We start from the raw sequence: 12,417 nt of genomic DNA, 5'->3' as shown, positions 1-12,417 counted from the left end.
TAATATTTATTCGCTACAACAAGTTGCTGCGGTACACCTTTCGGTTCCCACCAGCTCACTCCACTCTCTGCGTCCAGTCCAAGTCTGCATAACCTACTTCTAACGGGCGGTGGTGTTGGCTGGTATTTTTCCATTGGTAAATTTCCCTAATTGTCCACAGCTACGCTGCTGCCGGGTTTCCTCCAATTATGTTCGCTTTTGCTCTTTTTTGCAGCACAATTTTCCTTTCTTTCAAAGATCTCGGCCACACAAGGTTCTCTAATGACCAGACGAACCAGACGTTGTCATTAGTGTATTTGGCACCTTATTTGTTCGTTTTTGGCGATGAACTGAGATTTTTTTCGCGTGAAATCTGCGACCTTCGCCATGATGGACCCCACGGTCAAAATTGGCCCCGCCGCCGATTTTGGCAAAGACCAGGCCAACCATGGGAGCGAGGAGAGCGACGACGTTCCAAAAGTTTAATTACTGGACTCTCCATAATGTCAGTCGGTCGGGGGCTGCTGCTTCACTTGATGTGGAACATTTTTGCGCTGCCCAAACTGGTTGGCTCTCTAAGTATCGGCGTGTTTCACCTTCAAATTACCCTCGACGGCGGCTTTGCAGTTTACTCGACTGGCTAGAGTCTCTCGCTCAGCTGTTGCCATGCAGAAATCGCAACAGCACAAACCCCCCCGATGGCATTGGGTTGAAACTTAATAAGTGTGTAGCTTCAGGTGGAAGAAAAAAAAACGGTCGTGTTGTTCGGACTTATGCAAGATTTTTCTCTTCCTATGTAGGAAACAGGAAAAATAAGGAAACTGAGATTTTCACTCCGCTGCGTATCTTCCTTTGATCTGGAGAGGTGCTCAGCTGTTGTACGCGCCGGTCACTTCACCAACGGGTATTCTTTGCAGTCGAGCACACCGGCGCTGAGTTGTTCTATACAGAACGTGTTACGTTATCGTCTGTAGCTATAGCGCACACAGTCTATATAGAGGCACGAGGCAGCGTTCTTCCAGCACCTGCATTGTCACAGTAGTGTGCACGAAAGCGGTGCAGCGAACAGTGACCCTTTAGGGGTCGAGTACTGTGTTTAGCTTTGAAGACGATAACTCATCGAATTGAAGTATATTCTTGCTGGGCTATATTAAAATAAAACTGTTACACCAGCTGTGAATACAAAGAGCAACCTGTGTAACGATCGTCAACCGGAGTACCACGTGGAACCCACTTGTCCTTCAAAGGGTTATCCACAACCCTACACCGAGAACAGTTTCCAGCGCGCGGTGCTCCAACTCCATTCCAACTAATGCGATTGCCTGTGCAATTACAGTCTCAGATCTAGAGCTACAGTACATCGGAGCTTGCTGGATCTCCGAGTTGTGGTGGTCATTGATTTACGACACGAAACACATATGTGTATTAGCGGTCTAGCGCGGATCCAACACTTTCAGTCCCAGCAAGAAGCTTCGCTGCTTCTATTACCCATATCGACTTGGTAGTGGTCGTCGTGTTGATGGTTTCCGACTGTACGTACGTTCTACTATTTGTTGACGCGTGTTTGTGGGTGTGTGAGGCTTGCTTATTTCTCCGTCTGTATGTAGATGTTTGGCTACACGTTTTTCGATTTCGTTTACATTTTGTTTTGCCTTGTGCTGCTGCTGCTGCCGTACTCCTCCTCCCCCTGTCAGAGCGCTGTACGGCAGTCTCGTGGAGGTTCAGATTGTTCATCAGTCAGTCAGTCAGCTAGCGATCGTCGTCGGTGCGGTGGTAGTCACAGTGGAGACTTGGCGGTGTTAACTACTTCGATAAACGTTCGTGCGTTCTAGAGCTCGCCGTTGTCTGCCTCGGGCAAACAGCTGGTCCGTATGTTTTGTTCTAATGCCGTGTGATAGTGACGGTGTTTTTATGGTTCGGGAAGGTGAAGTTTGAGACGAAACGTGACGTTTGAGGGGGGAGAAGTGTGTGCGTGTCTGGGCTTGATAAGTGTTATCTTCAGATGTACCTGCTTGTGCAGTCCGCAGTTGAGATACGAGTCGTGTTGGGCAAGTTACGATGATTGTTTGGATGTTGTACGCACTTTGTTCAGCAGGCCCAGGATGTGTACGGCCATTGTTGTGATTGCCGATGTAGTGGTGTGGAGTGGTGCGGAGTGACCTTTGTCGTTGAATTAATACGATATTAGCGAGTTGTGGAACTTCGTTGCTGTGCCAAGCTGAGGAGCTGGACTGAAAAGGAGCTGCTGACACGTTCAATGCCGTTTGGCAGTTTCGACGACTGCGGCTGGAAAGGTGTTTAAACTCTCGGAAGCGAAAAAGGTCAGACCCTACAGACAACTGTTTGTTGTTGCTTAACATATGCTTGATGGAAATGATCCGGAACTTGGAACTGCGATCTGTGCTAGCTTACGTAACTGTTCTATTTTTAATATATTATGTATACCACATGCGGAGTTATGCTCCCTCACAACAACCTGTGGATATGGTCGACTCTTCGTCGTATTTGTATAGTTCTGTACTCGCACACATCACCCGTAGATTGCCCTTGAAGCTACGACACGGTACACGTCGTTTCAACTCAATCGTTCCCCCCTCCTGCATTAGACTAATTGAATTCAAAGTATAAATGGTAGCCCTTCTACTCTGTCGTTCAGCCGCATCGGATAACCCAGTTTGCTCGAACTGCCCGGCTACTGAACTGAACGTAGATGGAAATTTGGTAACCACATCCAGGGTTGTTACGGACGGCGCGGATCGCGCGGATGGCGCGTATCGCGCGGATCTGGCGCGGATTTGCTGGCTAATTTTGCTCAGGCGCGGATTTCGCGCGGATATCAATTTGATAAACAAAATAATTGATAACGATAGAATTTCTTTCAAATTACAAAGAAAAATATTATTAGGAATTAAATAAATTAATTCTTTTTCGTTGAGTGCGAAAATATCAGTTTCTAAGAAGTTGTTAATGAAGAAAATTTTGTTCAAAAAATTATTGATTGTTTTTTTTTTTCTTAATATGAAACTTCGAAATAATCTTCAAGAAGCGATTTTTTTAATGTATGGAGATTTGTTATATTAATTCAACATAACATTACAACTCATTATTTTTAAAACATCTGCCTTACAATTCAAATAAATATCAAATTTTATTAAAATCAAAAGAACAAAATTCGAAAAATTACAGAATTTTAAAAATTTGAAGCAATGAAACTTTTTAGATTTTCTATGTTTTTCAATATAAAAATTTAAATTTTTAAATTTTTGGTTTATTAAAAAAAAACAAAACTTCTGTTACCACTCTGATTCAGGTAGAATTGATTCTACTCCCAATGGAGCACCCACAGTCGAGCAGTTTTTGACATTTCGCTCCATAAAAAATACATTGTACAAAAAAGCAAAAACTGCTCGAATGGAAATGTTCCATTTGAAATTTCAGAATTTACATATTCAAAAAATAAAAAAATTAGAATTCATAATTTGAAATTGTCAAAACTTACAGACTTAAAAAACCTAAAAAAGTACGAATTATTAAATTGAAAAATTACGAAAATGTTACAATTGATTTTGTTATTTTTATTTTTTAAGGAAAGTTCTTAAGTTATCAAATAAATTTTTTTTTAAATTATTAGATTATTAAATTATTTGATTATTATATTATTATATTATTAAAATTATTAAATTATTAAATTTTTAAATTATTAAATTATTTAATTATTAAATTATTTCATTATTAAATTATTAAATTATTAAATTATTAAATTATTAAATTATTAAATTATTAAATTATTAAATTATTAAATTATTAAATTATTAAATTATTAAATTATTAAATTATTAAATTATTAAATTATTAAATTATTAAATTATTAAATTATTAAATTATTAAATTATTAAATTATTAAATTATTAAATTATTAAATTTTTAAATTATTAAATTATTAAATTATTAAATTATTACATTATTAAATTATTAAATTATTAAATTATTAAATTATTAAATTATTAAATTATTAAATTATTAAATTATTAAATTATTAAATTATTAAATTATTAAATTATTAAATTATTAAATTATTAAATTATTAAATTATTAAATTATTAAATTATTAAATTATTAAATTATTAAATTTTTAAATTATTAAATTATTAAATTTTTAAATTATTAAATTATTAAATTATTAAATTATTACATTATTAAATTATTAAATTATTAAATTATTAAATTATTAAATTATTAAATTATTAAATTATTAAATTATTAAATTATTAAATTATTAAATTATTAAATTATTAAATTATTAAATTATTAAATTATTAAATTATTAAATTATTAAATTATTAAATTATTAAATTATTAAATTTTTAAATTATTAAATTATTAAATTATTAAATTATTAAATTATTAAATTATTACATTATTAAATTATTAAATTATTAAATTATTACATTATTAAATTATTAAATTATTAAATTATTAAATTATTAAATTATTAAATTATTAAATTATTAAATTATTAAATTATTAAATTATTAAATTATTAAATTATTAAATTATTAAATTATTAAATTATTAAATTATTAAATTATTAAATTATTAAATTATTAAATTATTACATTATTAAATTATTAAATTATTAAATTATTAAATTATTAAATTATTAAATTATTAAATTATTAAATTATTAAATTATTAAATTATTAAATTATTAAATTATTAAATTATTAAATTATTAAATTATTAAATTATAAATTATTAAATTATTAAATTATTAAATTATTAAATTATTAAATTATTAAATTATTAAATTATTAAATTATTAAATTATTAAATTATTAAATTATTAAATTATTAAATTATTAAATTATTACATTATTAAATTATTAAATTATTAAATTATTAAATTATTAAATTATTAAATTATTAAATTATTAAATTATTAAATTATTAAATTATTAAATTATTAAATTATTAAATTATTAAATTATTAAATTATTAAATTATTAAATTATTAAATTATTAAATTATTAAATTATTAAATTATTAAATTATTAAATTATTAAATTATTAAATTATTAAATTATTAAATTATTAAATTATTAAATTATTAAATTATTAAATTATTAAATTATTAAATTATTAAATTATTAAATTATTAAATTATTAAATTATTAAATTATTAAATTATTAAATTATTAAATTATTAAATTATTAAATTATTAAATTTTTAAATTATTAAATTATTAAATTATTAAATTATTAAATTATTAAATTATTAAATTATTAAATTATTAAATTATTAAATTATTAAATTATTAAATATTAAATTATTAAATTATTAAATTATTAAATTATTAAATTATTAAATTATTAAATTATTAAATTATTAAATTATTAAATTATTAAATTATTAAATTATTAAATTATTAAATTATTAAATTATTAAATTATTAAATTATTAAATTATTAAATTATTAAATTATTAAATTATTAAATTATTAAATTATTAAATTATTAAATTATTAAATTATTAAATTATTAAATTATTAAATTATTAAATTATTAAATTATTAAATTATTAAATTATTAAATTATTAAATTATTAAATTATTAAATTATTAAATTATTAAATTATTGAATTATTAAATTATTAAATTATTAAATTATTAAATTATTAAATTATTAAATTATTAAATTATTAAATTATTAAATTATTAAATTATTAAATTATTAAATTATTAAATTATTAAATTATTAAATTATTAAATTATTAAATTATTAAATTATTAAATTATTAAATTATTAAATTATTAAATTATTAAATTATCAAACTATTAAATTATTAAATTATCAAATTATTAAATTATTAAATTATTTTTTGCCATTTTCTTAGTTCGGATCATTTTCGGAGTCATATTTTAGTTTAGAGAAATTTAGAGAAGGAAATAATAGAAATTTCGTGTTTCGATTTTCCAGAGTAAAGTTTTGGCGAGAATTATCAAGCACTAAATACCTAGATTTTATAATTTGGTGATTTATTTTATGGCTTTAATTTTTTAAAATTTTCGAATTTAATTTTTTTCTGAATTTGTTTTTAAAGCAACGATATTTAAAGTGTTGTAAAAAACGCTAATATTGTTTCAGAAATGGCAAAAAAGATTCCATTTGGTACAGGTGCGATATGAATCCACAACTGATCAACGGTACTGATCCAAATGCCTTCTGTATTATTCTTTTTTCGATTAAAATTTCATTCATTATGTTACACCCTTTTATTTTTTTTCGCGATTTTTTTTTATATGGCGCGGATTTCGCGCGGATTGGGTTTTGGGGTCGGCGCGGATCTGGCGCGGATTTTTTCTCGACTTTTCCGTAACAACCCTGCACATCCATCACCCATCCCCCCCAAAAAAAACAGTTACTGCTAACGTTACAGTCCACGTTCATGCGGTCCTCCTGGCCTGGACATTGCGCATGTAACAACAACGGATTGGCTGTAAAACACGTTTTCCACGTTTCTTGCTGCTGGTTGAATTTTCAAAAAAAAAAAACTCAACCAGACTTGACTTGAAGCAGCAGAAAGAAGGAAATCAAACCCAAACACGACCAACTGAACCGGCAAGGCAAGATCAGCAGTGTCTCGAGTCAACTTTTCAATGCGGCGACGTTGACCAACACTTACTTTTTTTCGAGGTCAGTTTTGTGTCCGGCCAACAACTCCACGTCGTCGCCGTCGTCGTCATCAGGTGTTCAGAACCTCTAATGTCAACCCATTTCTAGCGCCTTTTAAGGATCGCGTTTCGAGAACGGCTTGCTGCGCACCCGACAATTTATGATGTATGCTGCTGCGCCAGGAAGAGAGTTAATCGAAAGCCAATCTTTATTTATTTATAAGCAAATATCGTCGCAAGACGACGATGACGACGCGATCAGCACGGCGTAAATCCGTAAAGGTTGCTCGCTTGTATACCTATGCGCACACAAACTTTATATATCCACTTTTCATTTTTCGAGGTTAGCTCGGCATTGATCCGAACCGTACTCACATAAAAACATCGCCCAGTCGCCAAAAATATTTTTTTTGCCGTTGGTGCGCGATTTCGGTTTATGTGGCGATCGCGCAACGCGTTGAGAGTGAGCCTTTTTTTTTACTCAGAAGTGAGTACACTGCGTATTAGGGTGTTACAAATTTGACAGGAATGTTGCCTTCAGGGTTTAAAGTTTACATAAAAAAATAAACCAAAGTGTAACTTTTATAAATAAGCCAGTTTATTTTTTTTTATTTTATGAATCTGAAATGGCCTAAATATGTATTTAATCCGCTCAATAGTTTTTTAAATATTGCCTAACAAAAAAACACGAGAGATCGCGATCGCAAGCCAATTATATTTTGAGTGAGGTGGAAGAAATCGTCTAATATCATAAACTTTTGACCTGTAATTTATTTTGCGTTTAAATTGGTTTAAATAGTAGATTTTCGAGTTTAAATGGCATTAAAAGCCTTAACATAAAGAAGTTTTAACTTTCGTAGAAGTTTTTTTTTTATATTTTTGAATTCCACTTTAAAAAAAAGTCACTGAAATCGATCATAAAAAATACAATTTTGGAACACCCTACCACCCTATGTACACTGATAATCAACATACACACTGTTCAGTTCACTTTTACACACTTGTATGGGATTTTTCAGTTCAAGTATGATTACACGAAAGTGTGTAATCATACTTGAACTGAAAAATCCCATACTAGTGTGTAAAAGTGAACTGAAAAAAGTGTAATGCTGTTTACCAGTATATTCGGGGTGGAGGACCAGTGCTGCCATTATTCAAGAGAATGATGACCGCGGATAATTCGGATAAATAAATGTGAGGTTGCATATGTTTGATCTTCCTACCCTTGAAAAGTGTTTTTATAGCAGTAAGAAATATTTTTACAATAATTAGGGTAAAGGGGATATACGATGACCAATAGAGGTTGAACTCCAGGATTTTTTTGTCGATAATTTCTTTTTTAAAGTGAATTGGTAGTAGTATTTATATAAAAAAGATTTGTATAAATTAAAAATAATCATGATTTCATGAAAAATATAAAAAAAAATTAAAATATGTTTTTTTTAAAAAGGGGTAGGAGCTAAAAATTTTAATAAAATCAATTTAAAAAAATCATACTCAATTTTCAACATTTTTAAACAAAAGTTATTCTTGTTACAAATTTGCTAAATATCTATGAATTTATAAAAATGACCACATAACTTTGAGTTAAAATGGTATCAAAACTAATGATTTTGGATACCGAACATGAAAATAAGCATTTTGACGGATATTTCCACATCCCGGAATCGCCAAGAGCACTCAAATGTGTTGCAATGGGGGAACATTTACGGAACGAGTTTGTGCAATACAAGTTTCAAAATTGCCACAGAATCGGTCCCGGTTCAGATTCTTCTTGAACGGACTATTTTGAAGTCTTGTTTTCCAACCATGTTCTTAGTCATAATGGTCATGTCTGTCACATAACCACCTGCATCTTTCATGTGCAGGATAAAGCAGAGTACGATCAGTACTTTCATTGTTTGGAAGATTCGTTCCGGCTCTGAGCTATTTTTTTTAATTTGGGGACCATCCACAAACCACGTGGACACTTTTTAAAATTTCTCGACCCCCCCCCCCCCCCTTCTCTCGCGTGGACAATTGTTCATACAAAAAAAAACCCTTTTTTCGCTGCTTTAGTTGAAAAATTTCTGAGAGATAGATCTTGATCTTAAAAATTTGGTAATAAAACTATAACCCTTAAATACTCTATGCTCTATGCGTATCCTAGACCTTATACACCCAAACGGCGGTCGCATGATTGTGATGCATGGCGGCATGAAAGTATATCAGAATCTGCATGAAAACTGTCCTCATGCATTTTTGCGATATATATTGCCCGTTACCGACAATAATCGACATTACCGACGGCTTTTTTGTTGTATTTCACAAAAAAAAACCCTTATAACGAAAATTGAACCACCAACTTCTTGATTATTGATCCGACACGCTACCACCACGCCATGGACGCTTGATGAAATGTAAGTGAAAGAGCACCAACATATTCTTCTCTTTGGAGTGTTGCTCGGGGACGGGCCAGCATTATATGTGTTGGTGAGAACTGCAGATCGCTGACATGTTTACACGCGGGCAAAAATGATCTACGGGCTTGCTGCAAAAAATATTATAAAATGTGACATTTTCTGCAGCAAATCCACTGTTGCAGATTTTGAGATATATTTTTCCTTTGGGTGTACTATCTCAAAAACCGTCGAAATCCAAGCGAAACTTATTTGGGGATACCGTGGAGATTTTCCCTTATCCCCTTAAAAATGTTGAGCATCAAAACCGTCTTCCAAATCCCTTTTTTAATTTCAGGTGTCTTGGTTTTTACTTGTACTTGTATATGCTGACAATGCTTTCAAACTGTTCCTTTCTTTAAAAAAAAATATTATCAAAAGAATAGCAATACATGATTGTCTCGTATTTTCGATTAGATTCGATTTTCCCTGTTCCGTTTGAAAGTCGCGTGTGTCCACAATTTCCCAAAAACCCCAAAATCTTTCACGCTCTCGGCACGAGCAACATTCGTTCCACACACACACACACACACACATAGCAAACATAACAAAGCGTGAAGCAACAACAAAATCGACCCCAACCCTTTCATCGCCCATTTTCGTACCCCAATGCTCGAGTCACGAGTAACCTCAATAGAAATTGAAAGTATGCTGTTCGCGTTTCACGTTTGCGAACACACACACATCAAAATCAGATTCGCGCATCGGCCTCTGGGAGGAGGTGTGTGCAGACAACATTTCACGGCACGGTGTGTAACGGAGCCATTGTTGATAGGGGAGGGTACCCTCTTTTTGATATGTCTGATGAATTTCGATCAGAAATATAGGGTAGTTTGAGAAATAAATTCATGTTGAATGACTTGTTTGGCGGCAAAAAATTAAAAAAAAAACTCTCCATGAACCACCCTAGTTACCTTTACGTGCCCAGTACCAGGAAGCCTGGGGCTGCTCCGTCTAACGACGACTCGGTGCGATCGTGATTACGTCGAACAAAAAGAAGTAATAATAATGACAGCGAATAGGTTGGTATTGCGAGAATCGCATTCACCTTGCAGACGCGCAACGTTCCACAGAAATTGCAAAGTATGGAAACACCCTAATAGCGAGACATCCGGTAGGTGACAAAATACATAAAGAAGTTACAAAAAACTTAAAAGTAGATTTTTGCCAATTTTCATGCTACTTTAATTTGTTTGCGAAACGTGTATAAGAAACGTAAAACCAGACAAAATTGATGACCAAAAAAACGTTGACTTGACCAGCCAGCTGTATGTCCGTCTGGGGTCTAGTTTTTTGTGTTGTGCCCGCACAGTCGACCCCCAAATCTTTCAAATGTGGCTCAGCTGATGATTTGCCTTAGTATACACGGCTGTGAACGTGTGCAATGCAGGTCATGCTATTTTATCGAGAGAAAACTTGATACAAATTATATGAATTTTGCTTTTGAGAGATCGTCAAGGTTACCTCTTGTACAGAGTAGGATCTTGATCCTAACCATTACCGGCGCCTACCTTGTCAGAGTGTAGATCTCGATTCGAGAAGTCAATAATGACGCAATCTCTCCAACGCCTTAGGCATGACGATTCAAGTTGACATCACCTTACGATGATTTTACAACCTACAAATTTACTGCTAATTAAACATCTCGATGTCTACGTCTAATTTAAAACAAATCATCAGGCAGACATCAACCTTCTATTCCATCAGATGGGTGTGTGCGTTTATTGCCCGACGTTACATCACCCACAGATTTCGTCGTCGTCGTCGAGTGCTTCTTCGTCATGTTTGTCAGCCGGCTTTTGACAAGGTTCGAAATTGGTCATCTCGAAAAAGCGTCGATAAAACACTACAAAGGTATGGCACCAATCAGCAGCATGCAAAACCAGCGTGTCCCTGAGTAGCATACGCCACGCAAACGTTGCAGCCTCAGAGAATGAAGAAACGGTCGTCATCGGTGTGAGACGCCTTGCGACAACAAGCTGGCGCGGTTGATGAAGCCAATTCAGAGGAGGGATTTAGGGTAATGCGTGATCATTTTGATCTTTTTTGGGTCATTTGACTGCGGTAGATCAAATTCTGAACCATTTCACCACGAATTCGTGCCGCCCAGCGTAAATCTGTACCAAAAGTGCAAAAAAACTCGACCCAAAACGACAACAAACGAGCGTTCGCAGAACGTGCTGAAAATAGCACCGCAAACAATGTCACTCAAGTGTGGTGGCGGGTTTCCTCCGATAATACGCGGGGGTATTGCGGCGAGAGAGAGAGAGAGAGAGCTGCTGAAATCTGGCAGACAGATTGGAGACACGTTTTTCACTGACGAATGATCGATGCCAGTGCTCTGACGGTTGGGCGGACTTGGTTTCACGGTTCTGCGGTCTGATGCTTGTGGATTGACAAAGGTTCTTTGTGATTTGAACTCAAGAATACTTCAAATCGAAAGAAATAACGATCAGTTTGAGGATGTATAAGCTTAAAAAGCAACAAATTAATATGGGGTTCCAATTTGGGACACCCTACCCTAGCAAAGTTGTGTTCACGGATTGTCGTCGTCACACGATGTGTTTAGCATCTACCCAATGCCGTACACTACTCAGGACGGGGCAGGTTTAGTTGCACCACCACGACAACGAGGCGGTGCATGCCAAAAAACGTAGAAGTCTGTAGAAGTGTGTACGATGTTGATCATGAACTGATTTCAAACACGCAAAATGGTGTCAAGCGTCAATAAAGGATTGTGTGATGTAGTGTATACGTGAGAATCCCAAAGACTCACAGACTGTGCATATTGCAGATGAATTGGTCCATGTAAACTATTTTTTCCTAAATGATCAATAATAATAGTTCGTGGGGTCTACTCTGACATTCAACAGATACTGGTACAAACTACAACACTTGTGACTTGGTGCAATGATCTGGATAGAAGCTCCATGATTCACTATAGATCGATGTATATATGTATATAATATTTGGTAAGGAACGAGCTCAAAAACAAAACATCTTGGTAATACCAAGTTATACCAATGAATTTTCACATATGAAAGGATTAAGGGAACTTCATGAAGTAATGCTCCTCAGCGTTCTAAAGTACTTTACATAACTCCCCAACCCGACACCAACCGGTCAATGGCCTCGAACGCATCCTAACCGTTCCGTTTCGCCACCCAGAACCCTGTGGGCGACGACAGGTTGAACTAGTTCCGCGGCGAACTCCTTTTCCAACCGTTTCGTTGTCATGACGCGCTGACAGGAAGGCAACACAAAAAAAAACTGACTTATAATGTATTATAGCTGTAGATGCCTCCTCTCTCACTGCTGTCTTGCTTTGG

At 33.3% G+C, this 12,417-nt stretch overlaps 1 protein-coding gene across 2 annotated transcripts in view; it reads left to right on the top strand.

The window, feature by feature from the left end:
* The window catches only part of LOC120420821 (uncharacterized), a 69,826-nt gene that overhangs the window by 26,901 nt on the left and 30,508 nt on the right, over positions 1-12,417 (top strand). The window contains exon 1 of one of the 2 annotated variants that reach the window (XM_039583942.2): positions 1,710-2,300. The exons of the other annotated variant lie outside the window; for it this stretch is intronic. The gene's annotated coding sequence lies outside the window, so the exon portion shown is untranslated. Of the gene's footprint in view, positions 1-1,709; positions 2,301-12,417 lie in introns of those variants that run through there. 2 annotated transcript variants of the gene reach the window in all.

Source organism: Culex pipiens, chromosome 2 (assembly GCF_016801865.2).
Source record: "Culex pipiens pallens isolate TS chromosome 2, TS_CPP_V2, whole genome shotgun sequence".
Classification (NCBI taxonomy): domain Eukaryota; kingdom Metazoa; phylum Arthropoda; class Insecta; order Diptera; family Culicidae; genus Culex; species Culex pipiens.
This window is presented reverse-complemented; position numbering and strand designations above follow the sequence as displayed.